Here is an 11,684-nt window from a genome sequence, read left to right as displayed (position 1 = left end):
ACTGTGTACTGCTCACTACGTTTGGCATATGGTTTCATACTAAGTCTGCAACTCGTTTCCAATCCGAACAAGACCCTTTCAGGTGATCGCCTTCATGGAATGTGAAGAATTCATTATTCGTGCATTGTTCTAACTGGAACACTGAAATGGAGCCTTGCGCAATTTTAGCCGGGAAGCGTTTGCTACCTAATGACATGCTTCCGTTCTGTTGTTTGGGCGGCCGACTGCTCACAGATGTGTCAAACGTTCGTTGTTTCAGCTCAAACACTTTTATTGTCAAGTTCTTGACAAGACGAGTAAGGGCTTCAATATCACTTGCTTCCTTGACTTTACCCTTGCTCATTGCAGCCTGGGGCTTCCTGATCACGTCTATGGAGTCCTTCTGTAGTTCATCATCCTTGATGACTCCAATCGTGTGCAGGTCCTTTTCTACAGCGATCTCCTCTTTGCAGTTTTCTAGTAATGTTGGTTTTGCAGCTCGCTTGACGAACTGCACAACACTGGTTGGCAGTGCGGACATGTAGTAGTCAACAGTGATGGATTCATGAGGTTTCGTGTCCACTACAAACTTATTCAATATGCGTAGAAACCTTTGATTGAATTCTTTTACCTTTTCTTTCGACTCCATCTTCGAAATTCCCAACTCTTTGAGCAACATGGTCGGGGTCTTGTCATCAATGAATTTTTCCAAAAATATCCATTTGAACATAACCCAGTTATCAGGATGGAGTTGACAGGAAGGTTTTGATATCATACTGTTTCATGGCCATCCAAGGTAAATAGAAACAATCTGCATGCAACATCGTCGTAACGTACCTCGAGTGACTGCAGTTGTAGGTAGAAGTTGTCTAAGTGGTCTTTCTCCTTCACTGTGCTGTTAGGGTCATACTTTGTGAGCATTCTCTCTGAATGCTTTGGCATCCTATGCAAATCACCTGGGAGAGCCAATGGCCCCTGACTCATCCATTCCAAGTTTTGTTTTGCCATGTCTACTTCTTCTTTGTCCTCCTCCTCTTATTCAAAATATGATGGTTCTGACTCTAGAGTATTTTGGTGCATCTCCACCTCCTCCTCCTCCCTTGCCTTCCCCTCCACATCCTATACCGGAATTTGAGCCTAATATCATGAGGGTGTCTCGTTCTCCCTGTTGGAAGACTAGAGGTTCCTCTCTGTTCCCAACATCTTCTACCAGACCTTCGAGTGTGGCAAGAACTACTTCTTCCACTAATGATACAACAACTCATGTGGGAGTGGTCTTTGGCTTTCTTGATGCGTATGAAAGATCTTGTATTCCTGGGATTAGACTGACTGTTCACGAACTGACAGGTGATGGGACAGATAGAATTGAGGTGCTAATACAAAATTTCGTGTTCACGTCTCGAAGGTGAGGAGTAACCAACCTCAGAGTCCCGCCTAGGTGAGAGGGAGTGCGAATTATTTCCTTGACCAGATGATTGATTAGTGGTGGTGAGAGGAAATTCAACCATAAACAACTGGTGGCCCTCCTTCTAGCACCAGAAATGTTGACAGTGGTGGACCCTCCAACATTCGGGGGATCTCCCTAGTATGAAGTCCCAACTAGACCTCACACTGTTTGGTGTAGGAGTCTCATACCATATGATGTCCCGGTTTCCATTGTCTTAAAGGTTTGCCTTAGCTCTTTCTTGTTAGCACATGAGAGTGGTATGCTTTGTCTTCAAACAATGAGGTTCATGTGCCTGGCGAGTGCTTAGTGTTACTTGTGTCAAGGTTCTTTCACAACAGAGGGAGAGGGTGGAAGTGAGTCTCAAGTCAAAAGGGAATAGTCCCAACTCTGTCAGAGATACATAACACAACAACACATGCACAACTTCTGGTGGAGTAGTCCACACAGATGCAGCAATCACAGACAGACAACGAATAGATAACACGTACAACACCCATCGGAATAGTCCATACGAGTGCGACAGTCGCTATAACAAGTTTATGAGAATGGTTTTGTCCAGTATCCAGCGGGATAGCCCACATGGGAAATACAGTGTTAACAACTTATACAACACATTTTCATAAGCATATGTATTAGAACAACCAAAATAGTTCAATTTTCTTAATACAAGTTAAAGAAACATGCATTACAAGTGCCCAAAGAATAGTCTTACAAACAAAAACAATACATGTCTGAAAACGTGCTAGCTTGTTATCAGGCTTTTGAATTAAGCAAAAGTTCTAAGACACATCAGTACACCATTACATCACTAACCCCATTAGCAGGGCATTGGAGCCACTACTCACTCCTCAAAGAAAAGACTACAAACTCTCAAGGATATGTGGGAGGAGCCAAGGTGAAAAGTTCGTTGCATGTACAAATGAGGGGTATTTATAGCCAAGGGTAAAACTGGCCCTTATGACTGTTCGAATTCCCTCATGATTGTTTGACTTACATGACCCTTCAACTTTACATGACTCTTCAGATTTACATGTGGGTCTCTTGGACTTCCACGTTACATTACATTGATTAAAATAGTGTAGCTCACAACAGTGATGTGGCCGAGATGACTCATGACATGACTCGACACGACAGAGCTGGTATGTTCATGATTCTAGTGGTGTGCATGTCGAGTTGCAGTGCTGCTAAGTGATGGATGTTCTCTTAGTATATCATAGCTTCACCTCTGCATGGAAAGGTGTGCGGAGTCTTCGATGGTCTTGGTGTTTGCTTGATGTTGCATGAGCATGTATCTCCTTCGCTTGTACTTGGCATGCTCCTTGTGTTCGTTCGTTCGCGAACAAGTCTCCTTACACGCACTCCTTGTTCATCCCATTCGTCGTCGGGCCATCTCTCATCCATGTACTTGTATCTGTAGTCACTCATGACGAAACGACATCAAATCTAGAAATATCCTAGTCTACCACGAGGCATTTTTTTTTCACTTTCAGATGTAGGTGGCCAGGAGAGAGGACAAGGTTCTGAAACTGTGCAAGGCACATTTCAAGCCAGGATGCAGGCTCCAAGCACTGTGCATGAAAATTTTGCAGAGGTCACTAGGAGGCTGAGATGGGCAATCCAGATCAGCAGTGACTGTCCGCGGGATCTGGCTCAGCTGGAAGGAAGATCTGCACAATTTTTTTCTGGAAGACAGTGCAGGCAGCAAGGGGAGACTAGTAGTGAAAATTGCGCAATTTCTCCAAGGAGGCTGGAAGCGCCCTGCGGGAGGTTGCTGGAAAAAACTGCGTAGAGCTGGGAGGCTGGCCTGCAAGACATCCTTGCGCAGCTTTTGCGATGAGCGGGATGATGTGTAGCTGGGAGAACGCTCATGAAAACTGCGCAGTTTTCAAGAGGAGCAGCAGGTCGGCTAACAGGGTGTCTGGCTGAGAAAACTACGCAGTTTTTTAGGGCAATGCAGTGACAGACAACTGGTGTCTATCTGTCATGTCTATGCAATTTCTTCAGTCAGTAGAAGCGAGCAGGCTTGGCAGTTTCTGCGTAAATTTTTGGAGGAGTGAGGCCCGGGGTCAATGCTCGGTCAAACTCTCAGGTAGACCAGCTGGAGGCTTGGTGGTTTTGTTTGAGGCAGCGCAGATTGAGATGGCTTGTTGAGAAACTTCTACGCTTTTCTAGGTGATAGTCAGTCAGGTTGACTCAGGATTACGCAATGCAGCTTGCCTGGGAGGCAACCTCAAGCTCTTCACAATTCTAGGCAGCAATACATGTTCACTGATGGCTGAAACTACATAGTGCAGCTCAGCGAAGGTCCGGCTATTGGAGGGTGGTCCGGTCAACATAGCTTCAGCAAAATGAGTAATTGTGTGAACGAGTGACTTCGTACATGCACGACCTTGTGAACACACACTGAACATGACTTGACGACAAGACACCTCGAACCTTCAAGACAACATGCACTCAATGTGATTGACTGACGGTGAGCGACAAGCGCGACACTTGTGATGGATCGTTGAACGACTACGATGACACTTGCGCGACATTGCATACAACTTCGTGTGTGAGTGTGACAGATGCTCACATAGCGAATACAACTTGTGCACATGAAGATGAACTTTGTGCGTAGCCAGAACATGGCTGCAAGCGTGGCATTGTGACCAACATGCTAAAAGATGTTCGGTGAACGGTCAAGCGAGCAGGGTGCAAAGACTCAACATGAGCTCACAGGATGAGCCTGAGTGCTTGCAAACATCAAGGAAAATCCCATGGAAGGCTCCGAAATTTGATGCAGACCAAAATTTTGGAGGGTGTTGCTGCCGGTACAACAGTACCTTAACGATTTTTTCTTTTTTCTTTTTAATTTTATTTAACTATTCAGGTCTTCCATGACATTAACTATAATTATAACTATTTAAGATCGATTAAGGTTGGACATAAACTAACACTATCTCTATTTATATTGCATATTTATATTGTGAACGTGTTGTACAATTTAATGCGGTCATGCTTCATTTCTCTTATACACTTTATACATAGTATTTATGGGATTTGTCACTTTTATAAACTTTATTTGCCTATCTAGTTAGTTATATGTGTGTGATTTGTCACTTTGTAAACTTTATATTCCTATCTTGTTCATTATATGTGTGTGTGAGAGGGTAGTTCTAATGCATGAAAAATAGAGTTTAAGACTCATGATTTCTAGATTTTTTAAAGGTGTATACTTCTGAAAGACTTTGTCCCCTTATAAGAACTGTTGGTTAATAAATAACTTGAGTACCTTAGGATTAACCCATAAACATGTTAACCCTCTCTCTCTCTCTCTCTCTCCATATATATATAATATATATATATATATATATATATATATATATATATAATATATATATATATATATATATATATCTATATATATATACATACATACATACATACATACATGTATGTATGTATGTATATATATAGATATATATATATATATATAAACATATTAGAAATAATCACCTAGTTATATATGAAATCACTTTGACAAAACTAATTGTTATAGAGAAAATGTAATAAATTTACAAAAATCAACTTATAATAAACATTACAATATATATGTTGAAAAGTGGCAACAAGAATATTCCAATTCTAATTTGTCCTTGAATTAAAATTGTGAATTAAAATTGAATTTAGTCTTACTAGCTACTTGGAAATAATTGATTAATTCATTATGAATTAATTAATTGGAGAAATTCAAGTTAGAAGTCTTTCTGAAGTCATGCAAGAGTTGTCCCTTAAATTAAGGAGATAAGATTGAGTTATATTTGAGTTGTAATTAGTTAGCTCAGTTTACTGAGTTAAGTCCAGTTAAATTAGTTCCAAACTGTTTGAGGAACTAATTGTGAGTTATCAGTCAATTGATGCATGCATGCACTCAACCAGTGTACTCCAGATAACTGAAGATTCCCTCATCAGAAACTCATGCATGTCTATTCTGAGAAAGACCTAGTTGAGCTAAATGTTAAGCACATTGTGCTATCAGTTGCATGTGTTTTCCTATAAAGGAAAATCATGCATGCAGTCAAGGTAAGGTTCCTTGAGGATTGCGCAGTTCTGACAGTGTGTTAGAGTAGTGTTCCACTTGGTGAGGTGAGAATCATCCACTAGGAATAGTGCAAGGAAATAGGAGCTTGGACAGCAGAGGAGAAGGTTTGTGAGAGGCCAGGATTGCCTGTGAGCATCTGTGAGGATTGTACTGAGAGCTGGCTAGCCTTGAGAGCTAAGGCTTTGTATAATTCCTATGTATTTCCACCTTATATGATAATACAGATAGTGGGGTTTTTAGCTGAGGCTTTCCCCAAAGTATTTTCATGTGCATTGATTCTTCTTCTTCTGGTTATATGTGTTTAAATCGATCTTGCTCGATCTTTAAGCTTCCGCAAATTGATAGTAGAAGTAGGTTATAGTATTTTGCTTTGGTTATATTGCATTATCGGGTTAATCTACAGACAGATTTTCTACATGGTCTTAGAGCGAGATTTGTAGAGAATTTGTAGAATTTTTACATGGTATCAAAGCCAAGTTTATCAGAGCTGTGAACAGTATACTGAGAAGAAAATTCGAAGTTTGAATTTCGGGGTTGCAAGTGCAAATCGAATTCATATCATACTTCAATTGAGATGGGACATTATGCGACTAAATGCCCATCGAAGAAGTCCAAGAAGGGATCCTCGGAAGGTGAGGAAGGTGAGGAATTGGCCTCTTAGTTCGAAATGAACTTTACACTCATCACATGCATGGTGTCATCGATGATGGGTTGTGTCTGGTATATTCACAGTGGAGCCTCATTCCACATGATCGGTGATAAAAGTTTATTCAGTGCCTTGGAGGAGAAAGACCTCAAGATGCGCATAGAGATGGGTGAAGACAGAAGGTATAGTGTTTCAGGAGTGGGCACAATTGCTTTTAAGAGGGAGCATGGAGCTCCTCTCACCTTGACAAATGTGTTGTATGTGTCTGGACTGAAGAAGAACTTGGTATCGGTCGCGATGTTGGAGGACAAAGGCTACGATGTTGTCTTCAGTAAAGGAAAGGTGTTCCTAAGACACATAGCCACGGGTCAGGCCAAGAGGATATGGATTCGGGTGAAGAATCTCTATAAACTAGAGGTAGATGATTGTGCAACATTGAGTACGAAAGTAGAATTGGTGCAAAGCCAAGACATTGACGAGTTGTGGCACAGACGGTTGGGCCATTTGCATCATGGGGCTTTGAAGAAAATGAAACATATATCTACAAGACTTCCCAAAGGTAAATCTAGATAGGGTATCATGTAAAGGTTTTCATTTTGATTAAGAGGCCCATGCATAAAGTTATGTTTTTCCTTACAAAGGAAAATCATGAAATGTATTTGGTTACTTTTAAAAGGGTACAAAAATCATGTCACAAGTCTTTAGTTAGTGTGAGTGGTTTAGTCCCATCTTAAGTCAGAGTTAGTAGGTCACTAAGGTTTGGTAATAATGCCCTATCAAAAAAATCGTGCAATGATCGTGACAAAGATGTGGAGTTTTCCATACATCGATTTGGATGTCATTACAAAAATGATAGCAGGCAATCTCTGTTAAGATTAGGTATGTTCTATGCTAAAGCAATTTATTTAAATTTTCACAGTTAGCAATCACATCAGCATTATGATAAACTGCAGATAGAACATAAATATAAAACGCAGAAGACAAGCCAAGACAAGAGGACACAAGATGTGGCGCAAGCCAGGGACAAACCCCACAATGTGTGGGGAAACCCTTTGATCAAATCTTCTTTTATCTTCAAAGTTCAGCAGAGAAAGAGAGAGAGAGATAGAATATTTACAACAGAAGTCAACACTTTGACTTATCTACATCTGAGGAAAGACCATTTAGTATAACAATGAGATTAGTTGGAGACACTCTGCTTCAACTGATTCTTAAGGTTCTGCATCTTGTCCTCTTGTTGCACCATGCTGCACTTATCATGACCATGTTATGCACTTCATGTTGCTGCTTCTATCACTGAGCTGCTCCAATCATTGAGCTGCTCTTTGATCACTGATCTGCACTCAATGACTTATATGCTGCACTCATCAAACAACATCCATCATCACTTTGTTGCCCCATCATGCTGCAACCATCACCTTGCTGCATCCTTGTCATCTGACATACCCTCAACATAGTCATACTAACCCATGACAATAGCTTTGTCCATCTCACATTGCAGCAGTGTCATACAACCATCTAATAGCTTGAGATCTCAACAATATTAGACACGACAGCTCCATGTATTATGCTAATGATCTGAGCCCTCACATACCCATACGAAAAGCTTGACTGTGGTGTTATGGCCTGCGGCCTAACACACAGTTTTCCTGTAGCAGCATAAACGTTATACTTGTTCTTCCAATGATACCTCAACAAGTTTGTTCCACTGCTCCATCTAACTCGGCCTTCTAACAAGAAGAAACCACTCTCAAACGGTTGCACAAGGGATGCTCAAACAGTCCCTTAACCTTGCTGCATTATGGTTCCTTCTACTGCAACTAGGGCACAACAAAATCCCTACTTCAACTGTGGTTAGAACTCATGGTTGGACTGTGGCTTGAACAGCAGATCTGGTCTCCTTTTTATTAGCGTATCAGGGCCTCTTTATTACTGTGTATAGGGCTGCTGATCAGCCCTTCCTTTGCTGCGGAATTTGCCAGCATGGTCTCTCTGCCCTGCGTATAAATGATGAGGGTATTATGTTGACTGTGTAGAGAGCATAATATATCATGAACCATGAAAAGCGTATATATATATATGCGTATATATCATGAACCATAAACAACGCATATATATGTTTCTGTATATATCTTGAACCATGAACACATAATATGTCCAGCGTATAACATGAACCATGAACAACGTATATATATGTCTCTGTATATATCTTGAACAGCGTATCCAGGTATGCCTGTGGCTTCAATTCATGACAGCGGCCAACATGCCTGCGGTTCTTAACTTCAAACTTGACTGCGGCCAGATTTTGCGGCTAGGGTTTACTGCGGCTAGATCTATATTATATGACTGCGTTCCTTTGCTTCATCACTGCGTATAGACTGCGTTAGATGACAACATATACAACGTATAAATCATGAACAGCATAATATGTCCAGCGTATAACATGAACCATGAACAGCGTTAAGATTGTACTGCGGCGCTTCCATATGACAACGAAACAGATACGTTGAATGCCTTGTGGAATGACTGTCTCCATAACCTATATATATATTAGCGTATGACTTGTCTCCATGACCAGCGTTTTACCATGACTGCGTTGTACTGCGGCTAGGGCATTTTCATAAGGCCAACATATCACTCTTGGTGTATCACTCCTTCTCCAAAAACCCAAGACGTGGAGAGGAGGAGATCACTCAAGAATATATGTTTTAAATGACATAAAATCCTCATCTATTTATACTAAAAATGTAGAGGTTGAATAGACACGTTGGCTGGGCTTCTAGAGCCTACATAAGAGCTGGTCGGCTTGACTATAATTACATAAACAAAACAAATTCATATCTCCATAAATACTTATCGGAATCGGATGATCTTTGGATCAATCCTACACCTCTCGATGAGAGTGATCCAATAAAAATATTAGCTGCCATAAATAAGCCGACCCACATGGAGTTTGGCCCTAGTTGCCAATTTAACACTCCCTCTCAACTAGGGAGAACTCCATCCGCTGATGTACGATTGTACTATCTTTGCCATCAGTGCCCTGCCCTGTTCTGCCCAACTCTGCTCAGCCCTGCTGGCTCTGCTCTACGCTGCTCAGCTCTGCTGGCTCTGCTCTGCTCAGCTCAGCTCTGCTAGCTTTGCTCTGCTGGCTCTGCTCTACTCATCTCCGCTGAACTATGAAGAAGAATAATTGATCGAGAATGAGTCATATCATTCTCCACTGACCTGAAGTCAGTCTCAGAGTGCATACCACTAGTCCCAGACCAGTCTCAACTGAACTGAAGTCAGCTTCATAGTAAGTACCACTCCTACCATTGGTCCCAGACCAGTATCGCAGTCTCAGAGAGTGTACCACTGGTCCCAGACCAGTCTCAACCGACCCGAAGTTAGCATCATAGTATGTACCACTCTCACTGGTCCCAGACCAGTACTGCACTGACACAAAGTCAATCTCGGAGTATGTACCACTGGTCCCAGACCAGTCTCAGTCGACCCGAAGTCAGCGTCATAGCATGTACAACTCCTACCACTGGTCCCAGACCAGTATCATTGATCCCAGATCAATGGAGGACATCCTAGCGTAGGGAGTACGGTAGATACAACAATGCGTCCATCGGTATTACTATGGTCCCTAACTTCATTTCACTGCTCATTGATCAGATGAGAGGTACTTCCCATGAGTCCTAGACTGCATGGGTAGGAAGCCTCGACAGGAGAACTTAATCAATCCTGTCCTCACAGGAGAACACATCAATCCTGCTACAATCGCCATGGAGAACACATCAATCCAGGCTGCCATGGAGAACACATCAATCCAGGCCTCACAGGAGAACACATCAATCCTGCTACAATCGCCATGGAGAACACATCAATCCAGGCCTCACAGGAGAACACATCAATCCTGCTACAATCCCATGGAGAACACATCAATCCAGGCCTCACAGGAGAACACATCAATCCTGCTACACAAGAGAGTGAATCATCTTGTCCCACAAGAGAGCGAATCATCTTGTTTCAGTGCGCACCACCAGGGGAGGGTGATTCACCCTGTGGTCGTATGTTGCTCCAATAGAACTTCAAGCCCCCCAAAGCTCCTAGAGCTCAATGTATGCAGCATGCAGGACCCTTTTACAAAGGTCTCTCGACAACTCCAAGTCGTTCGGGAAAATCATAAATTTGATCTATCCTCAGGGCTCTGTCCTGTACATCATCTCAGTGTGATGGAGCCTCCTTGATCATCGACTTACCATATCCCAGATAAGGCAGTAATTGATGTCTATCTGCTGGAGCAATTGTCAAATACGGGATTCCTCAATAATCGAATCCCATCTCTGGTTGTCACAGAGATTCACAGTGGTATTCATCATGTGTACAAACAGCTCACTAAAGAGCTTCAGCAACCAACTGCCTCACAGAAGGCCATACTATCAGCAATGTATACTGCCTTGGTGGTGCTCAGAGTCACCGACTTCTGCTTCCTGCTCATCCAGGATATCAAGGCAACACTGAGAAGTGCTCTAGTGATCCTCCATACTTCCTGCCCACTCATCATTCGAATAATCATGTGGTTTCATATTTCTGGCAGTGTATCTCAATTCATGAGAGATTGTGCCCTGAAGATATCTTAGAAGATTCTTGGCACTAATCTAGTGAGGCTCAACCAAAAATGAGCTCACCATGCTAACTGCAACACAGATGTCCGGACGGAGGTTCTCCAAGAACATCAACGCGAATGAGTTTATGAAACTCAGAGGCATTTCCCAAATCTAGTCCGACATTATTACCATATAACTTCTGAAAGTTAAGATCCTCGAGGCAGTCACAAGCTTGCATCTTATCTTCCCACATTCGGAATCCAACTCCCTCTATCTCCTATAAATGAGAGGGTCTGCACCTGTCAACATAGGTGCCGGTACGAGAGGTTTATCATCCACAACCCTTCGAGTAAGGTTTGGATCGGTTTCACTCCTAGTGAATCTCAGCTGCATTAACAGCTATCAATCCTCTCATATTATGCCTGAGGTGTTTTCTTCAAGCCATAGAGGGCTTTCTTCCTCCTATATACATGAGATTCCTTGATCATGATTCTCAAACTCCTCGGGTTGTTCCAAACCTGTGAACCTGCTGCATGAGGGGAATGGTACCCTTATAATATTTTCCTTTGGTACATTTCAGACATGTACCTTCATGCTTCCTTTTGAATTCAGGCATCCTAGTCACCATGGACTCATAGACATTGAGTCAATGAAATGGTCCCCAGTGGACTTCCTGCAGACTTGATACAACCCTTAACCTTAAAACAGCTTTAAAAGATCTATTTTCAAACACTGTACCTTTCCATCGATAAGTGCCACCCTGCAACCTTTGACTTCTATTTCCGAGTTGGACATCAGTTCGATCAGGTACAAAAAGAGATTTTGGGTTCCTTCTTTTCATGGAAGAGTCGAACCATTCCTTATGACCTGCATTACTAGTCATTCTTTTGATCATAGAATATGTCTCAGGATGATTGTTATCTTGATCAA

The sequence above is a fragment of the Pinus tabuliformis genome, chromosome Q, assembly GCF_031772625.1.
Source record: "Pinus tabuliformis cultivar Carrire ecotype Pingquan chromosome Q, CPIR1, whole genome shotgun sequence".
Lineage (NCBI taxonomy): Eukaryota > Viridiplantae > Streptophyta > Pinopsida > Pinales > Pinaceae > Pinus > Pinus tabuliformis.
The sequence above is the reverse complement of the archived record's forward strand: the minus strand, read 5'-3'. Positions refer to the sequence as shown.